Below are 21,269 nucleotides of genomic sequence, written 5' to 3'. Positions count from 1 at the left end.
AGCCCAAGGTTTCAAGATGGAACATTTTGACTACCCTGCTAAAATATTTTGCTATTTAAAAAGTGCTCTCAAACCCCAGTCTCAACCTCCAACTACGGAGAAATCATGAGTGCTTCAAACATCTCCAGGAGTTATGGGCATTTCTATTGAACATCATGAGGAGTTCTACTGAACACTGGAGGAAACTTGCTCCTCACAAGTGAACCTAATGTTTTTCATCTTTTAGGCTCTGATCAGATGTCATTTATTTGCACCATTCCAGCCCAGGTGTTTTCAAGTATTCAAAACCAAGTAGGAAAATAGGAAAAGTAAGACTGAAGGAGACCTCTGTGAAAGCTTCATTCCTTAATGTACTCCAGAAACACTTACATGACCAACAGGGCATTTAAATATTTTAGATACTTGAGAAGTAGTTCATCACTAATATCCACCAAGGACTCAGAAGAGATGCTGGTTACAGACAGAATTGTCAGATAGTATAAACGTTAAATGCAGCAGAAAAGAAATTAAACAATCTGTTCTCAGTAAAAGCCAACTTTCCTAGAAATGTTTTCTGATGTTTTTTTAGAAATTGATAACAGAAGGTTTCATCCAAAAAAGCAAAATTCAGAGCAATTATCTTGAACCTTCTGAAGAAACCCAAGCATCCTGTTAAATTGTGCTACATAGTGCCAGCATTCAGTCATCACAGATGAAACTCCCTTTCAAAGCTCATGACATAAATCTTCAGGAAATATGAGCAGGCTGGAGATATGAAGGGGATTTTCTTTATCCAGGTAGCTCTATGAGAGGGTATCAGCAACACTGGCTCAGGAATGAGTTGTTGAACACACCTGGAATAGCTCCATAATATAAGGTTGCTGGAGCATAGGGTTAGAAATCATGATTATTGATTTAATCTTCGTTTCTAACACAATCACTGAGACCTAAATCCTTCCAGACATTTGACTTGATAACTTCAATGAAAGTTAGCCATTTACTTAATTCTAAGGGTCTGACACCAAAGATGTCTTTCCCTTTTTGTCTATGAGTTTCTACCTCTGTACAATGAGTCTGACAACAGCCACGTACTGTATAGCAGAGTGGTGAGAGATTAACGTTAAAGGTAGGAGTTTGAGGCACTGTTGGGCAAACACTGAACATCCTCCTCCCCCTGCTTTCCATCCCACCTGAGAAAAACATCCAAGATACATAACATACTTCTTTCTGGAAGTATGAACCAACATTCTGTTCATCTTGAATGCTTCCTCCTATTAAAATAGCATACAAGAAACTAATAGCATGTATTGTGTTCTCATAAAGACTGGTACACTGCTGATGGTGTATACTTATTTTTTTCTTAATATAACAAAAAAGTTCTGTTCACTATTGGTAAAATGAAGATTTTTTTTTTTAAGCACTCTAAAATCTATGAATGAAAATGTACTATAAGTATGATGTTATTGTATTACAAAATTATGATTAAATTGTTCATTTTCTGAGACTATTGCATTTGATTTTGCTGTCAGATTTTTGGAATAGAATAAAACTAGACAAGATTGAAGTCCAGGAACTTAACAAATAAAATGAAGACCGTAACCAAATCCAGAGAAGGGGATGACAATGCTTCAGTTTTCTTTAGCAAGACCTACATCAGGTCTCTTCTTGCTGGTACAAATTTCATTAATTTCAAGTGCAGATGCAAAATGATCATGTCTTCATGCACATATATACCATACTCACTTCAGGTGTAATCAAGTGGATGGCTCTAGTAGAATGATCAAAAAAATTCACCTAAGTTTCACTTAGAATCATAGAATCAACCAGGGTTAGAAGGGACCACAAAGATCATCTAGTTCCAACCCCCTGCCATGGGCAGGGACACCCTACCCTAGATCAGGCTGGCCAGAGCCTCATCCAGCCTGGCCTTAAATACCTCCAGGGATGGGGCCTCAACCACCTTCCTGGGCAACCCATTCCAGGGTCTCACCACTCTCCTTCCTGGGCAACCCATTCCAGGGTCTCACCACTCACATGGTCAACAACTTCCTCCTCACATCCAGGTTGAATCTCCCCACCTTCAGCTTTGCTCCCTTCCCCCTAGTCCTGTCACTCCCTGATAGCCTAAAAAGTCCCTCCCCAGCTTTTTTGTAGGCCACCTTCAGATACTGGAAGGCCACAAGGTCACCTTGGAGCCTCCTCTTCTCCACACTGAACAGCCCCAACTCTTTCAGTCTATCCTCATAGGAGAGGTGCTCCAGCCCTCTGATCATCCTTGTGACCCTTCTCTGGACATGCTCCAGCATCTCCACATCCCTTTTATAATAGAGGCTCTAGAACTGGATGCAGTACTCCAGGTGGAGTCTCACCAGAGCAGAGTAGAGGGGGAGAATCATCTCCCTTGACCTGCTGGCCACACTTCTCCTGACTCAGCCTAGGATCTGGTTGGCCCTCCAGGCTTCAAGTGCACACTGCTGGCTCATGTTGAGCTTCTTGTCCACCAGCACCTGCAAGTCCCTCTCCTCTCCAGCCAGTCACTGCCCAGCCTGTATTTGTGCTTGGAATTGCCTCAACCCAGATGTAGGACCTTGCACTTGATAATTCACATTTATGAATGTGAATTATCAGTTACTGCAGTTCCACAACTGCTGTGCAGTAGACTGCAGCACTCTGAAGCCTGATTCATATATTTAGAAGAGGATAAAATGCATGAGGCATGCAAATACTGCACCATGCCAGATATACATAGAGTGTTGCAGAAGAATGTGATGATGTCACACATAGGAAGAACGGCACTATTGGTTTGCTGATGCAGGAGTTGTGGAGTCCAGTGCCCAAGCTATCCCACATGGGAGGCACAAGCATCCACTCTATGGAAGTGGTGCCAGCTGCAGGGACCTGGCTGGCTTTCTGTTGCCAATATGAATCTCAGTAAGATAAAGTTTTGTTTTGCCTGTGGCCTGTTTCTTTGAACTGTCTAAGCTCAGGAAACAAAATGGAGTGCTTTGACAAGCTCTTCACCATGAGGGTGGTGATGAGACCCTGGAATGGGTTGCCCAGGGAGGTGGTTGAGGCTGAACCAACCTCCCTGGAGGTGTTTAAGGCCAGGCTGGATGAGGCTCTAGACAGCCTGATCTAGTATGAGATGTCCCTGCCCATGGCAGGAGGAGTTTGAACTAGATGATCCTAGTAGTCCCTTCCAACTCTGACTGTTTCTATGGCTCTGTGACATGGCTATGAAAATGGCCTCTGTACTTAAAGAAAACGGTGCACATGCATGTGCCTCAAAGTGCTTCTTGTCATACATAAATGGCCTCTTGCCTTCAGCCACAGCAGCAAGTCTTGGGCTTTCCTGATCAGGCAGGCTCCTGATAGTCACAGGGCTGGGTCTCAATCCTTCCTCCAGCCTTGCATCTTTCCCTAGGGCAAGGTCTGACCCAGGAGGATGACAGAGGCTTCTCCCAAGCAGGTACTTGGGTGCAAGGGGCTGACCACTACTTCTAATGCCCCTAACACTGCTACACGCATGAGGAACAAAATCCTTCCTTGTTTGACGAAAGCTACAACTTGCGTGGAAGCTGGGTACACTCTGCAGTGCAAGGTGGCCAGAGCACTTGCCTGGTACTGTCAGAAGGCAGGACAACGACCAGCTACCTCACCACTCAACTCTGAGAGGCTCAGAGTTGTGCTTGCACTTTGAAATAGTCTCAAGTGTCAAGTGTCCCACGTTAGATCTCATTGTCAGAACGACATCAGCAAAACTCGGCACAAGTTTTCCCTCAGCTAATGGCACTTCTCCTATTCACTGTTAAATCCTTTAAATAATGTCTCATTATCTGCAGCTTTGATCAATTCATACAGCTCAGAACTCAACATCTGAAAGTTTACATTTACCCAGTAGGTACCTTGCTGTGATGTCTAAGGAACAGCAGACATCTGTATTTAGGATAACTACAGTATCTCAGCACCACTGGGAGATGATTTTAGGAAACAAGCTCTCTTTGAATTAAAGCTCCTATTACTCACACTAGCTTAAGTAGGACTGACACTGCTGCAATCAGAGGATCAAGCTATGTGCTGATGCAACTTCACTGCTGGAACCGGCTCACTGTAGTGCCACAGAATTGTAGAATCAGCTATGTTGGAAGAGACCTCCAAGGTCATCCAGTTCAACCTAGCACCCAGCCCTAGCCCATCAACTAGACCAGGGCACTAAGTGACTCATTCTGTCTTTTCTTGAACACCTCCAGGGACGGTGACCCACCACCTCCCTGGGCAGCCCATTCCAATGCCAATCACTCTCTCCGCCAACAACTTTCTCCTAACATCCAGCCTAGACCTCCCCCAGGACAACTTGAAACTGTTCCCCCTTGTTCTATTACTGGGTGCCTGGCAGAAGTGACTGACTCCCACCAGGCTACAGCCTCCCTTCAGGTAGTTGTAGACAGTAATGAGGTCACCTCTGAGGCTCCTCTTCTCCAGGCTAAACAACCCCAGCTCCCTCAGCCTCTCCTCATAGGATTTGTGTTCCAGGCCTCTCACCAACTTTATTGCCCTTCTCTGGACACGTTCCAGTACCTCAACATCTCTCTTGAATTAAGGAGCCCAGAACTTGACACAGCACTCAAGGTGTGGCCTGACCAGTGCTGAGTACAGGGGAAGAATAACCTCCGTTGTCCTACTGACCACACTATTCCTGATCCAGGCCAGGATGCCATTGGCTCTCCTGGCCACCTGGGCACGCTGCTGGCTCATGTTCAGCTACTACCAGTATCCCCAGGTCCCTTTCTTCCTGGCTGCTCTCCAGCCACTCTATCCGCAGTGTGTAGCACTGCTTCAGGTTGTTGTGGCCAAAGTGTAGAACCCTGCACTTAGCCTTGTTGAATCTCATCCCATTGGCCTCTGCCCACCCATCCAGCCTGTCTAGGTCCCTCTACAGGGCTCTCCTACCCTCCAACAGATTGACACCTGCTGCTAGCTTGGTGTCATCTGCAAACTTACTGATGCTGGACTCAATCCACTGGTCCAGATCATCATACAGATACCATCATTTGATATAAATTGGAAGAAAGTTTAGACTGTGCTTACAGTCTTTGATCTTTCCTCTAGTGCATTTGGAGACTGACAGAAGACATGCACAACCAATCAGCAAAATAGAAACATCTTAAAAAAAATACTTTTCAACAACATATCCACAGAAAAAAATATCCAAAGCAGGCCAGACCTATGATCATGTAGTGCCTAGCATTTAATCTGATACCTCAAGTGTAAGTCTTAATGGAGTGGTTCTCAAATACAGGGAATCCGATTTTATGCTTAATCCTGTGGCCCCATGGGTTTGTGAGCATCCTGCATCTGATCAAGCATGACCCATGCTTAGATACCTCCATGTGCCCATTGTAAGCATACATTTACTGTGGTATTACATCTGTATGCAGCTTTATGTGCACAGATGCAAACAGTAGAGGTCATCATACATAAACTAGGCAGTTGCATGTCTTTTAAACTTGCTAGAAAATGCCATTTCATTTTCACATTCCTGCATAGTCAAACAGCTGTAGTTTAATTCCAGTGTATTTGGTTCCAATGTGGTGGGTTTGGTTCTCAGACTGACTGTACTCTGGCATAAGCACTTGACATCACTGGGAGCTCTGCCTCCTTGGTTGAATGGCTCCACCAGTTCAAAACCTATGGTTGATTACTTGCATTTATTTTCCTGACAGGTAGCCTTTTACTATAATTACAGTACTAATTTTTTTTTCACATACATGTTAACCATTTTTAAGGCTCTAAGCACAGAACTAGGAACATGCACATCCTGTAAAAAAGAGCTATATAGCACAAAGAAGAGTTTTAAATGCTAATCTTCCTTTTCAGTCTTCAGTGTGGCTGACATTCATTCAACCACAGATAAGAAGCAAAGCTTGTAAATTTACTGACTAAATCTCAGTATAGAGCAGCAAAGGTGTGTTGGTGGAAATGCTTCTGTGAGTGAGATCTATGAATATTCTCCAGAATCATCATTTGTGTGCAACATGCTTTGATAGTGAACAATATAGGAGATGTTTATATTGGTTTGATAAGGCAAAGCAGAACAGCTGAACACACATGTAGCCCATACTCTCCCTAGGGACTCGACTGTTTCCTATCATCTTTTTTCCAGTGTTTCCTCCACTCAGTGTTCAAAACTCCTAAGTCACAGAGCTTCCACTACTTCTCTCAGAAGACTATTCTGCAGATGAATTACATCTCACCACTAGGAGCTTTTTGCCTGGCATCCACATTGAAATTTCTATCTTTAATAACATTTTATTTGTATACTTCTCCTGTTCTATCTTCCTGGCCTTTCTTAGTGTTATCCTTCTCCATCCTTCAGGTCAAATTTGAAATCTGCTAAAGCTGTTTTGACTCTCAGAGGCCACGCAAAATATGCCAGCTGAACACCCAGCAGATGGATTTTACAGGGCAGGGGGATTTCTTGGCTCCAATGGAGGCAACCTACCAGATATACACCAGTATTTCCCCCCACTCTTTGGTGTAAGGGAGCTGGTGACTAGTGTTTTATTGTATTTATAGTGCAAAGCTGCTGTGGGTTGCTGGGGTTTGGTCCGTGCTAGGCTATGCTGCAGAACTGGGGTGCCTTTGATATCTGCCTCTGATACTGCTTGTCGTGCTTCTCCCAGACAGCAGAGCTGTTTCCATTTCCCCCCAGGGCATTACCTTACATTTGTCCCAGATGACATTCCTTTCCTTATTTCTTTGGCATGTTTCTGATCTCAGTTTCCTTTCTATTATTTCACTGCCCTCAGTGATATTTATAATGTCTCCAATTTAGCATCATCTGTGAATTTCATTAACCAGCTGTTTACTCTGCTCTTTCAGATCATTAACGAGGATGTTAAATAACACTGGACCTAATGCTATTCCCTGCATTACATTAGCAAGAAACTTCTTTACACTTGACACATTGCCTTTTCCTGTTCCCCTCTGTTCAGCTCCCTAGCTAGGTGGTTCAACCCACGTGCAGCATTTCCAGAAGCTAATGTGAATTAATTTCTCAGGTAAAACTTGGTAAACAAAGGTATCCATGTCTCACTAAAACTCAGGGCATACCTAGAGTTACATATGATAGGAATTCTATTTTTAGGAAGATTTTTTTCTAAGAAACCTTCTGCATAAGCCACAGTGTTCATGATAGGAGCAATGGAGGGACCAAAGTAATTCCAGTGACTTCTACAATATTTTTCTCAGCATTAATGTTGCTTTATCTACAGTCAGTGCATTTCCTTGCTTTTGCATTTGCAAAATAGACACTATTTAAAAAAGACAGATTTTTGCATGGTTGTGTTTGAAGCTAGGAGTCTCCCACGCTGCAATCAAGGGTAATGGCAACTACTCACAGGTGTACATACATCACATAAACAAGTGAAACATTGATTGTGAGGGGTGCAGTGACAGTCCTCTATCCATAGCATAATCTTCTCAAGAGATATTTAATCAGATGATTATTTACATCTTAAAGACCAAGGAATGGGAAAATGTTAACATCGAATTATGGGGAGGAATGATAAAGAAGATGCTATGCATGAAGTGCTCATCACAGAACTGATGAATAAACGGTTTGCCTGAATGTGCCTTAACACCACTAGTGCAATCTAAGCCCTGCCACTTGCATGATCTAAATCAGCAGAATCCACTGAAGCTTGTTTCAGCAGATCAAAACGCAGGATACTGTGCCCTGCCCTGTCTCAAGCTCTGAGCAAATCTCACTTTTTTTCTTTAGTTTCCAAGTTAGCACACATTATGCAACACTACAAAGCATGTTACAGAGAATACAGAATCAAACACCACCTTTGGAGGCTTGTTCTTTTCTATAGAAAATTCTCCTGGGTTAATTTCTCTGGATAGAGACAGAACACTGAGCTGAAATTTACTCTACTAATACTGAAATGGAAGAAGGCTTGTAAGAGCCAGTGAGGTTTCTAGTGGTGCATTAAAGCATATGGAGAGCTTATGGCAGAAATGACAATTACAAGCCTTATACTAAGCCTCGCTTTAAGTAAGCACACATTTCCTACTGCAAAAGGCATCTTCTTTTCTTAGCAGTGTAGTTCAAATTGCTTGCCATGAGGTATGTAGATTGTGAAGACAGACTCAGAACAGGGACTGGTAAATCCTTCAATGAAAAAAGAATAAACCAACATTATAAACTAAAACCTCTTAGTCAAGACATTTCACTGAATGATACAAAGCACCTAGAATTCTTTGGTTTGGGAGCCACAGAAAAAAGTAACAACATGGAAAGCAGAACAGGGCATTGTGTTTTCTGCTGGACTGGTTCAAATATACAACCATATGACACAGCTTCACCTCTGGAATGGACTTCAGACTGCAGAGATGATAAATTCATAGACTAAGCTTTGAAAGACACCACTGGCTACTTCAAAGCCTGGGAGACTACTAAGTGCTTAAAGATGAGGGACCAGTACACATCAACTATCACTCCCATTTTTATGATAGTTGTAGTGGGTTTATTTTCATAACTGCTGTTCTGAAGTAGAGCATGCCTGTAGGATTCAGAACTCAGAAACTACTGACATGAATCTAAAGCTTTGAGTAACCGCATTCTGATCATCTCCAACAACAAATACTATAGACAAAAAACACAGCAGAAATGGTAAGATGTCTATCATTTGTTTAAGTTAGTAGCTCAGCAGAGCAGCTGCTTTACTGCTTACCCACAGTCTGCATTTATGTATACCCTTACTGTCCAATAGATTTGTAAATCAAATGCCAGAGTGGACAGGCTGGGCAGGATTTACATAAAATCTCAATCAAATTCACGGCAGCATACCTTTCTCTTTGGCAATTAGATTCAGTGTAATTTTTGGTTTTCTGAACCCAGTAACTCATTTCTTTATGATATCTTAGCAATTTTCATTAGCAAGTGAATTTCTATGCATCACTTTTAAAAAGCACCAGCTGCACCAGTAAAAATGTGAATCCATTCAATGAACAGTCAAGAAATCCAAAGGCATATTAATACATCTATACTCATTGAACTCTCAAGCACATCTAAATAGCTATCACTTGTTCCTGATTTCCAATGTAATGTCCCACATAATGTTGATGAAAATACAATACAGTGAGTGCAAAATTGGTTGAAAACCGTATCTCGAGAGCAATTATCAATGGTTCACTATCGAAATGAATAAGAGGCATTAAACAGGCAGGTCTAAATCAGGTACTTCTCAGCACTCTCATTAGTGACCCGAACGATAAAACGAAAGGCTAAGCTCACTAAACTTGTTGAACAGATCAAACCAGAATGTACTGCTAGTATGTTGAGTTCTAGGAAGCTCCAGACAAATTAAGGAAGGATCTGAAAATGTTTTGGGGCTAGGAAGGTTTAATGTCATATTCAGATGCATAAACCTATACATACCACACAACACATGAATGAAGAAACGAAGTGATTCTTCTGCTCTATATACTGGGAAGATCCCAAGTGATACTGGTTTGAGGTACCTTCAACAAGTCTGTGATCCAAGTGGAGAAAAATCTAGATGCAATGATAAATCAGGAAGCAATAACCTAGCAGGTTAATTAACCAACTTTTTTTAAGCCAGCAAAGGAAAGAGTGAGGTATGTTACATGTTAACTTGATAACAATGTGCAGTCACATTAAAGGCTGCAGAAAAGAGAAATACATTCAAAGCTGCCATAAGCCACAATGAATAGAGTAAGAACTAAAAGGTTTAAATCACAGGAAGGAAGAATTGGACTGGATAATAAGGGAGAACTGTTGCATAGGAAAAACTGTGAAGCACAGGAAGAGATTTCCTGGACATATTTGTGCAGTTTCCCAAAATATTTTTAAACAAAAATGAGACTAGCATCTGCCAGGAATGACACTCTGCCAGGAGCGATCAGTTACACCACCTTGAGGCAAAAGGATGGCCTTGATGCCTTCTAAAAACTATTCAAGTTCTTGTCATTAAATTTAAAATCTCATCTGTAATGTTTTCCAGGGAGGCCAGAAAGCTGGAAGCCCTTGTGATATGAAAATTAAGTGCAGGTTTCAAATTTCTACTTCTAATTCAAGAAGAAATGTTAAGATTTCTTATTCATGGTTGCTGCTCTGGAGTTCTTTTCCAAGACAGCATCAGATGATGATAAACTTGCCTGAATTGCAAGCTATTCCTACAGCTCCTCATCTTCACTTGTTACTCCAGCTGCTGTATTTCTTTTGGTACGCTGGAGAAAGCTGTAGTACGTATTAATTCAGAATTGATGGTACCTCTGTGGCATACTAACTGACTGGATGGCTAATTGGCTATTATAGCTGTGGTTCACAACATATCTTTACCTTATCTTACTGCTCCTTTTTAGATGCCCATTGATAGGACATTGTAATTTAAAAGTTTATTCATTTCCATACTTGCTGCCAAAGGATTCCTGATATAAATTTGTTTTTCTTATCTCATATCAAGTTTGTACATGAAATATAAACTTAGACTGCTAGACGTTCCTGTACCATCAACTTTAATTTCAGTCTGGGCTGCTGAGGGGCTTTTTTCATTTATGAAGATGATACAAGGCTATACCTTTTCCAATAACACAACCATACCTTACTCAATCCTGTGTATCCTCTCCCATATAACACTTCTTGTAGAAATGGGAGATTAATTCCCTATCACAGCAAAAAGTTCTTTGGTCATTTTTTAGACTTAGTTCAACTAAAATTTGAAGTCTCCATGCAGTAAGCTTCTTCATCTGATTCTCAGACTTCAGGGTACAGAGGCAATTCGATTTTCAACCTCCAGTCCAGAGGATTGATCCTTAAAGGCAAGGAATGATGGTTTAATCACACCAAAAGGATACAGCAATTAGAACTCAAACCAAATCTGGACTTGCAGGAAATGCTGGTGGAGAAATTTATGAGCTACATGTTCTCCATTTAGCACTTTCTCTCACTGTTATGAGCTGTAACAAGACCAAAAGGCTGTGACACTGAAAATACAGTGTTGATAACACTGTTCCATTATATAGTTCTTTCATCTAGAGGAGTTCAAATGCACCATTATCAGCTTCTACAGGAATCTTTTAAATATTGAAATGAAATCTTGTGAAAAGAAGTAACAAGACTCTGCACAGAAACAATCTTCACCACTGCAGACTGTTTGAGGGCAGGAAATTAAGTATACCAAAATCTTATGTCATGACAGAGATAAGAAGCAAAGAAGGGATGGGTTGAAGATAAATGATCTCCATAGTCAAAACCAGAAGCAAAACCTGTCCTATTTATCCCACTTTTGTATTTAAACACAAAGAGTCTTTGATTCTTTCCTCCTCGATCTCAAGTGTGGTGAAACTTTAGGAAACTCCCCCTAAGGCTGAAGAAAAGATAGATGTTGGCTGACCTGCAGACGCACACTAAAGGCTAAGGAACCTTTGAAGGTAGGTACCTGTTCAGCTCAATTGGCAGACACACTTCTTTCTCTCACTGCTGCCTTAATTTTATAAGTTGTATGTGCTGGCAGAGAAAGAGTGTGAATGTTGTTCCAGTGAAGATCCTGGAAAAGATCTGCCCTTGTTATCTACTACAATGTTGACAATCTAAGAAGAAAAATCTATTTTTATCATGATAAGAAACTTCAAGGGATAACCACTGTTAGAAGAAGGGTGACTTGGCTAAGAAGGAGCAGCCTGAACTACAGCAGCCCTGCCTGGTCTGAGACTCCCACTCCTTCACTAAATTAGCTTTACAAAAAAAAAAAAAAAAACAAAAAAAAAAAAAAAAAAAAACAAAAAAAACTCAAACAAACAAAAAAAAAAAACCTGAACAAAACACTAGGGCAAGAATTTGTGGCAATGAGTTAAGTCCAGGCGTGCAACCGAGAGCAGAACAAGGCTGCATGAACATGCATGAGAAAACCTGATCTACACTGTCATTACCAAGCACTCTCCCAAGGCAGATAAGGTCCAGCTGTAGCTCTGAAGATGACATTCCTCTCTGGAGATGAGCCAAGCTGGAGGAGGATGTGTCCCACCACCATTGCCATGATGTTTGAGTTACTGCCAGATAGAGAGTAGAGAATTCATCATCTGTCAGTGACCTTCAAGATTAGACAAAGTTTTCATTGCTCAGAAAGGAAAATTATACAAAAAGTGAAACATCTGTTAAAGAGAATAAGCTGCATTTTACAGCACTTGCTGTATGCAGCAACATGCCTGTAATCTCAGACCGTGTTTGCTGTAATGTACTGATTCACTGCCTCTCTTCACCACATGGTTCTAGTGCCTGAAGTCACCTTGACTGGAGCAAGTATTAATTTCTGTCAGTGCTGGTTTAAATGTTTGCATAGACAGAGTTATCAAAGCAAGTGTGAGCAGATCATAAGTATAGCCAGAGTGGCTCCTCCCTCAGCTGTCCTTTTGGAGCTCTGCTCCAATTAGGTACCCAGCAGTCATCAAGTCTTTCCTTACACATAGTCTGGAGTATAAAGTCACAGTAGTATTCAAAAGGTTAAAGTAGAGTGAACTGTTAATTTTAATGCTTTCTCTAAGCTTCAGTTTTAATAAGCGAAAATGATGTTCTTATTTGCAGTAAAGTGGTGTTATAAAATTCTGTCTGTCAAGCTCATTTTAAAACCATGGAAATAAATGATCTGACAAAATCAGGCTATTAGACAAGTGAAGAAGAGTGATTTCCATAAAAGTAGAGGAGCTGTTCCTTAATTTCACACTTGGTAGTCTTTTGGGTCGACTAAATTTTTAAATAAGTGATAAAATTATATTAGTGCAATTGCATTTTTATAGATTTTTTTGGTCATTGTACTCTTTTTCAATTCCTTTATTTTAACTCAAACCATTCTGCTGAAAGGTTACCTCTCAACTTATGTTACCTCATAACATTTCCTGCTCACACAACAGAGCTCTAGGTTCACAAATCCTCCATAAAAGTACCCAGAATGACCACACTGACTTAAAAATGGAAAGATCATCTTATTGCAGTCACGTACTGCTGAAATGCTGGCCCTGTGCACTGCATTTGACTTCCTGCAGACACAGACACATAGTAAGTCACTGAAAAGGAGTTTGTTTCATATATGAACAATTTCTTTTGAGGCAGACTGTAAATTCCATCATCTACACCATGCATGTAAAAGCCGAACAAAGATGATGCCTTCCCATGTCTGGACAAGTGTGGCAAGGACAGCCTTTACAGAAAAGGGAAGTCACTGTTTGCAACACCTAGCCAATTAAGACCAGACAGGCTGGTTTCCCCTCCTCAAAAGACACAGTTCAATGCTGAGAGATGCCAAGAGCTTTTTCTGAGGCTGGTACTATTCAAATACATTCCAGGTGACAGGAAAGACAACTGCTAATACTCAATACTCACCTTCACCCAGAAACAAAGGAAATTTCCACATTCACAACACAAGGGAGGATTTATGTTTCCCATTTTCCTACTGTATTCTAAGGAGAAAGGAGCAAGGCTGCGGCTTCTCCTCACCTGAACCAAAGCATCTACTCTAGAAGCACAGCTGTGTAGAAGAGACAATTCTAGCACCACCTCTGCCACGGGTTAAATTCATGACAAGCTTTTTTTCTGACAAATCGAATCACAGATTTCAAGATTAAAGCTAATTCTCCTCCTTACAGATGTAAGCAAACGTTCTAATAATTACATTGAAGTAGGGAGGTTAGTGTTAAAAGGAATTTGACCTTTTATGAGGTCAATGACTCTTCATCTCATCTTGCTCAGTTTCATTTGTTTGTTGAAAGAAGAGATCTAATACATTGATACACAGGTTGTGACATGCTGTTTGAACATTAGCTTACTATAATTGGTCACGTCATCATGCATCATATTAACAACGTACACAAGTGCCCTGAAACAATTGTCTTCTAGATCCATCACATATCATAAAGAAGCTTCTGGGACTGTTACCCAGTTGCATCCAATTGTGATGTACATTCTACTTGAGTTCTGGATCTAAATATCACTGTCACCTCAATAGTAAGCGATAGAGTAATAACTTACTGCTGGCTTGCAAAACCTACACAGACACTGAGCATGCTCCAAACAGGAGACCTGTAGAAAACTAAAAACTGCTTTGTGTATGTTTTCCAAACAAACAGCTCTGAATTTTCCCAAGTATGGCAATCCCTTGTGCCTAGTAATGCAGCTAATTGTATTGTGTTAAGTTGTTCCAAAAAGTAGAATTTGGAGAATTACCTTCATGTATCAGCTGAATGAGATCCATGTGACTTTGAAATGCAAAACTAAAAAAGAACACCAGCACCTTGGATTTGTGTCACACAAATCACACTGAAAGCATGTTTTGCACAAACACTTTTATATCTTCTTTTCCCATAAGTTTGTGTATTTTAAAGAGAAGTGCAAAATCAGGTTCATTCCATACACAGGTCTATATTTCAGTCAGATTTCAGTGCAATTAAGGTGCCCAAATCTCCTTGAATGATTTGTGATTTTTCAGCTGATACCTTTATCCTTTTTTCCCCTTGCCTTTTTCCAGCTGACAGTGAAAATCAGAACTCATTTAACTCCTGACATAGCAGTCCAAATTCTAAGCACTTTCTTTACTAAGAGGTTAAGTGCAGAGAAGAAATACACCCACCTACATTTTTTGTAGCCCTGGAGCATCGTCAACTTGACCCAGACTCCTATACCAAGCATGAGCCATTGGTGTGTAAACGCCACAATCCCCAGAAGAAGGGAAAATTCATAGAATGGTTCAGGTTGGAAGGGACCTCAAAAGTTATCCAGTTCCAACCCCCTGCCATAGCCAGGGACACCTCCCACTAGAACAGGTTGCTCAAGGCCTCATCCAACCTGGCCTTGAACACCTTTTTTCCTGCAAGTATCACAGTATTATTAGGATTGGAAGAGACCTCACAGATCATCAAGTCCAACCCTTTACCACAGAGCTCAAGGCTAGACCATGGCACCAAGTGCCACGTGCAACCTTGCCTTGAACAGCCCCAGGGACGGTGACTCCACCACCTCCCCGGGCAGCCCATTCCAGTGCCCAATGACTCTCTCAGTGAAGAACTTTCTCCTCATCTTGAGCCTAAATCTCCCCTGGCGTAGGTAGATTGAGAGTAAAAGAGAGATCTTACATAAAGCTGAGAGACTCTCCCTCATTTCTATCCAGAAGTTGTTCCAGGAAGGGTCCATGGGCAGCAGTCTACAGAACCCAAGCTTTACACTGCTGCAAAAGGACACCGCTGCTGAACCTGCAGGGCCTGCACTACTCCTCGAGTGAGGCAGCTCTGAGTGAATGCCACTGGCGTTGGTGCCGCTGGGCCTACTGCTTTTCAGATAAGATCAAAAGCTATGCAAATTTTAATAAAGCATGCAGACAAAACTATCAGCATTCCTACAGACTGTTCTGCATATTATCTCGGTCTTTTAACTCAGTTCCATCTAAACTGCTCCATTTTGCATGCCTGAAGACCCTCTGCACTGGCAGCACAGTGCCGTGGCCTTCTCCATCTCTTAAAGCGCCAACACATGCACTGGACGCAGGCTCTAGGCAAAGGGCTCTGTGGAGAGGAAAGCTGTATAAATGTGCTTTCCCCCAAAGCTTGCCACACTCCAGCTATCAGAAAACAAGTTATCTTCCCAGCCCTACTCTTTCTGCTTGTTGATGTCTGTCCTTCTTCACATAAGCCAAAGAGTCTGAGACCAACATTTCAGAAACTCAGAGAGCTGAAAAAGGGCAAACAGCTCCCCTCCTCCAGCAAGTTACAGAGGTAATCTTACCTCTGTAAGGCAGGTTCCCTGCTGTGGAGCAACCACACAGCTTGGGGATGTCCCTGCTGAGGCATAAGCATGGTCACACACTATGCCACCTTCCACCACGGAAGGCCCTCAGCACAGAGGCGCAGTCATCCCTGCCACTCCGCAGGGCCTCTTAAACCCTCAGTCACGGCACACAAAGGATGTGTGCCAGAGACACTGCAACTTGTGCAGTCCAATCAACTTGTTGAGAGCCTTTTTAAGCCAAGAAAGCAGTAAAATCCCACTTACCAGGAGTGAAGGAAACCTGCAGCAGTGGCAGCTGCTCAGCCTCAGCCTCGCATGCTCCTTCCTGGATTTCAACTACACATAAGCAAGCGCAGGACACTCCAACAAACGCACGCACAGGAGACAAGAACACATCTGCTCGTGTTTATCGGCAGGAAAGGTCAACTAGATCTCTCCAGCATCTTACACTTGGCTTGTTGGAATTGTGCTGGATCCAGCAGACATGCCCACCAGCATCCAGCCACCAGCTGGCCTTCAAGGAGGGCTTCTCAGAGCCTTCAGACTGCCGAGAGGACTGCGCAGCACTGAGGCCTCCCCGCAGCGATCAGCCCTGCCTCACAGCAGCCACGAGCCCCACAGACAGTCCAAGCGCCCCCAGGCCTGGGGCTGCCTGCCTTGCAGCGTACCCAGGGAGGGTCACGCAGCCCTTCTCAGTCCGTCCACAAACTGCAGTCCTGCTCTGCAGCTGCGTGTCAGGAAAAGAAACCACCTAAGGAGCCACACAAACCTGCTAATTTACCTGAAGTTTTGAAAAGAACCACACACACAGAGTATGCCTGAATGCTACCTGCATCGGATCTGAATAGCACTTGGAATAAAAAGGACACAGAAAAGACTCTTTCAGGATTAAATCACTGTGCTGCTTCTAACACCACAGAAGCACCCAAGCTTTTCACTTGCTCTCACAGACTTCACATGAGACCTTGCTGCAACATTAACTTCAAAATTAGCACCATTTAGAACACTCAGAAAGTCTGATATTGATTTATTTGAACAGATAGGGTTCTGGTTATTTAAACAAACAAGGCTGCAATACAGTCAATGTAAATCTACCTGAAAACTGGAACTGCTGCACTGCACCACAGCTAGTTTATTGCTTGGAACGTCTTGCCAAGAGCTCAGTACAAAGAGGTTTTGTTTTGGGACTGATAGTCAAGGAAGTTAGAGCTTCGTGTCTTGGATGTGGTCAGCTGTCCAAAAGACCATCTCACACTCCTCTAGTGTGAGGCAGAGGGTAGGCATTTCCCATCTTTGATTGAATGAGCATGTCCTGGGCCAGCTAGAAGGCTCATTTTGGCTGGACTAGCCAAACTAGTGTGTTTTTATTGACAAAGCATAAAATCAGAGGTCAAGTTATAACTGCTAATAGGTGCACTATATGGTTGAAAGAGGAGCAACTCCCACCAACAGCTCTCACGACAAAACTTGCAAATGGTGAAGATGTCACCTTTCAAAGCCACCAAGCCACTCCTTAAAGGGAGTCTGTAATGAACACAGATTATTCTCAGACACTTTCCACTGGTAATAATAAAGTTCATATTGCTATATTCTGTTAAAAAACAGCTTTTGTTACATCAAATAAAGGTGTGAATCCACACCAGATCTGACTATTAACACATGATTAACAACCACACCAGCATGGGCTAAGAGTACGTAGTCTATTTGCTTTTCAGATGTAGTCATCTTTTATGTGAATCTCATATAAAATCTATTGGGAGATGTTTAACAAACAGGACCAAGTCCTGTTGAATTCCCTAGCCATATACTATGAACACAGAGCAGTGTTGCTGTTAATAAGGGTATTCATCATGAGACAGCCTATTTTTGGCATTGTATATGACAGTCTCGGTAACTTACAATTGTCCCTCGAATGTGAACTTATCATTTAATTACACTCTGAGAGACTCCTTTCCCATATCATCCTGCAAGTTAGTTAACCACACAGCAATTCTCCAGCTAATCCAAGTGTGATTGGATCAGTCTAAGGTGCATAACATATCTTCTAGTTTCTGGGAACCCCCTATGGAGCAGGCTGTTTATTTCCACCTTTGGGTTTTTTTCTTGAATTTAAATATGCACTGTCAAGATCTTCAAGATTTTCAACAGATAAAAATTACTTAAAGAAAGAAGAATTTCAATTCATTATAAAATACTCAATGTTTTACCAAATGGATATACAGAAAGGCTCAGGAAAAGTTCCAGTAAAACCCCAGAAAGTTAAAAAGATTGGTCAATAGCAAATGTTTTATCTATTCATTGCCACTGTGTCTTAGTAAAAACAACATGTGTCCCTGGATAATTTACTCATACTTTGTATTAAGAACACAACATTTTGCAAAGCATGTGGGATGAAAAAGGTTTTTCTGGTATAGCAATCACATGCTTATGTTAATACATATAATAATTGTTTAAGATCTTATAGTGACCCCAAGTTCCATTAAATGCATATTTCCTTGTTTCTATTGTATGCTTCACAAAATGTTGACAGCCATAATGCTCTACCTTGCTGCAATTCAGTTTCATGGGCATATGAAGCAGCTGTACTCTGAGTAGCATGGTCAATTTGAAATGCCATGTGACTTTTATAACACCATAGTATATTCCCTATAAACAGTTATTACTGTTATTGTTCTCCTTACCTGGGAAGGCAGACATGAAAAGCATTGCTTCCTGCAAGGAGGTCTCAATGTTTTGTAGGCAAAAGGAAGGAAGGATTAAAGAAAGATTGAAAAAAACAACCACAAAGGAGAAAAAAAGTAAAAAAGAAGAAAGGGAGTGGTCTCGTTTCTCTCACTCTGCTTCTCAGCTGCACTAACAGCTTGCACATGCCTTAAACATCGATAGGAGCAGGTGCCCCAGTCACCTGTGCGTTTGGTCTGTACCAATAAAAGTCAGTATGTATTGCCTGTGCAGTACATATTACATTCCCTCGGAGAGGCATTAAAATGCCAGCTACATTTAAACAAGTGAATGTCTGGCCCCTAATAAAACCCACATAATTTAATACTAATGAGTCTACCAATTATGACCTAGTCTCTGAACTTCCTTTCTGGGAAAAATCATTGGGAAGGTAGTTCAATGCCAACTCTAGCAATTACATTACTGCTTCAATACAGAGAGCCCCAGCTTTGCTTCTGGTCATCCTATTAACTGTTTTGGGGTGCAGAGGGGAATAGGTGAGGTGTGGTTGCTTCTCTGTGACAATGAACAGAATCTAAACAAGCTCGTTTAGATCTTCAGACCAATCAACCACTTTCATCCTAATCAGAATATACAGCTGACTTTGATGGTAGCAGAAAAGAGGAGACTGCTTTGTAGTACTTTACTGCTAAATAACTTGATAGTGCTGTGGGTCTATCAGGTTTCTCACTCAAAAAGAGTCACAAAATTCACCAATGTTTCTTTCATTACCTATAGGAGTTGTCCTTAAGACACCTATAGCACGACTGCAGCACCTACGGACTGCAAGATGGAGGGCCTTCAACCACACATTTGCTCCTAGTTGAGCCTGGATGCAGGCATGTTATTAGCTTGTGGCAGCAGAATTAAGGATTAAGTGGAAACAAGGTTTCCCTACCCAAGCAGGAAACTAGCACTCGGCAGCAACAGGAGGCACATGGCCAAATTTACAGGGCAGTTCAGTATGGCACTGACTGCAATAATTTTCTTTCTGTTGCCTGCAGCAAAGGTTGCCAACTTAGGTCTCTCATTCTCACTCATCTGGTAGAAGGCTGCATTCGTTCATCATCTATCCAGAATTTAATTCAGTGCTTAACATATGTGTAATTAATAGACTCCACTATGACAATAAGCTGCAGTTTGGGCTGACTGTCGAAGCCCACAGAAACTCTGACTGGTGGAAAACAGCTGCCTTCTGTACTTAGACCTGCCACACTCCCATATGACATTCAGCACATGTAGGGTTAGCCACCATATCTGTGCTCAAACCCAGACATGACCACCATGGTCTCCTTCTAGTATGGACTCCCACTAGAAGCCCTGCAGGGCCTTATAGCAGGCAATACTGGATGCTGCTGGTATACCTTTAATTCATGGTGTACCTTTAATTTCTGTGACATGCTGAGATAACACAGTAAGGAGTTCTTTAGAAATGCTATAAATAGCTTAAATAAATAGATATTCTCTGTGGTGGGTCTTTAGCTCCGGAACTGACTCTTGCCAGAAATCCATCAGAGCCCAAATCTGGCAAGCTCTTGTAGGAGATGCAAGACACATCTTTTTACATTCCAGCTCACTAAACGCAAGGGCCTGGCTAATTCTGTGAAAAGTAAGAAAAAACAAAAGCCTGGAATACAAGGGGTTATTCCCTGTGCCAGCTCCATTAGTTCACCACGTACTAGCTGTTGGAAAGGGCAGATAGATATTACAGTCCTAGTGCCTTATAAACACATACAACAATTAAAGTCGATTCCTATCAGAAACAACTTTGTGATCCCATGAGACAAAGGACTTGCTGTGGATATATGTTATTACCTCTGTTATCACTAAAAAAACGTTGCATGCATTATAGCTGCCAAACTTGTTACTCATCCCTCAACGAGCTATGACTGCATCTTTAAAGAAAAGGATTGCTCTGGGAAGGTATGCATTTGGTAGTCAAACAAAACAGCCTCAAAATCACTTTAGGGCATTGGAGAAGTAGCTTCTATTCCTGGCCTCTGAAGTCAAATAACTGTCACAACTTTGTCTAAACTAACCAATGCTTAAGGTTTCAAGGTATTTAATTACATAATAAGTAAATTATAGAAACACAGAGAATAAGTGGAAATGCCTTGCATTCAGAGTCAGACATTTTGTCTCAGGAAGTCTGGCATCCTTAGCTCACTTAGCAGAGAATCAAGATGAAGTCAAAATTAGTGCTGTTATATTATTTCTTTTTATAGCAGCTGCCTCAAAGTCCACAAACGCCATCCCATAAATGCTCTGTCACTCTGTAACATCACCTATTTTGTCCGTTAAGAAAACAGTATTGTGTGCATTTTTGACCATCAGCACAGACAGTCACTGTTTCAAACTTTTTACAGTGTCACAATTTCCAATCTCCCCCGCCAAGATGTTGATATTGATAGTCTAACGTGGCTACGTGTAAATGATATATGGCACAAGACACGTGGTAATTATTTTCACTTTAGCCATAGTGCTTGTTTAAGAAAGGCAGAGTTTTTACCTTCTTGGTTGTTAAAATTGCCTCACCTCTTGTCTTTGTAACCACGCTGCCAGTCTGTCGAGAGAAGCTGCAAAAGAAATTTCCCCCTGTAATTATGAGAAATAAGTCACCATGGCACTGGTATAGGAGGCCACCCCCCCTCCCTGCCTGCTTCTACCATGGTGGCAAACTCAGTGCAAGAATTCTGATGAAACGCTTTGTAAATTTTGTTATTCTGTGATGATAATAAATCATTATAGCCTTAAACACTTCTCTAGCTTG

At 41.6% G+C, this 21,269-nt stretch overlaps 1 long non-coding RNA gene across 3 annotated transcripts in view; it reads right to left on the bottom strand.

Moving 5' to 3' along the window:
- Positions 1-21,269, bottom strand: part of LOC135184467 (uncharacterized) — a 125,938-nt gene that overhangs the window by 100,318 nt on the left and 4,351 nt on the right. For all 3 annotated transcript variants that reach the window (XR_010306043.1, XR_010306044.1, XR_010306042.1), the window contains exon 4: positions 21,035-21,075. This is a non-coding gene — a long non-coding RNA (uncharacterized LOC135184467). The remainder of the gene's footprint in view (positions 1-21,034; positions 21,076-21,269) is intronic.

Source organism: Pogoniulus pusillus, chromosome 20, assembly GCF_015220805.1.
Source record: "Pogoniulus pusillus isolate bPogPus1 chromosome 20, bPogPus1.pri, whole genome shotgun sequence".
Lineage (NCBI taxonomy): Eukaryota > Metazoa > Chordata > Aves > Piciformes > Lybiidae > Pogoniulus > Pogoniulus pusillus.
This window is presented reverse-complemented; position numbering and strand designations above follow the sequence as displayed.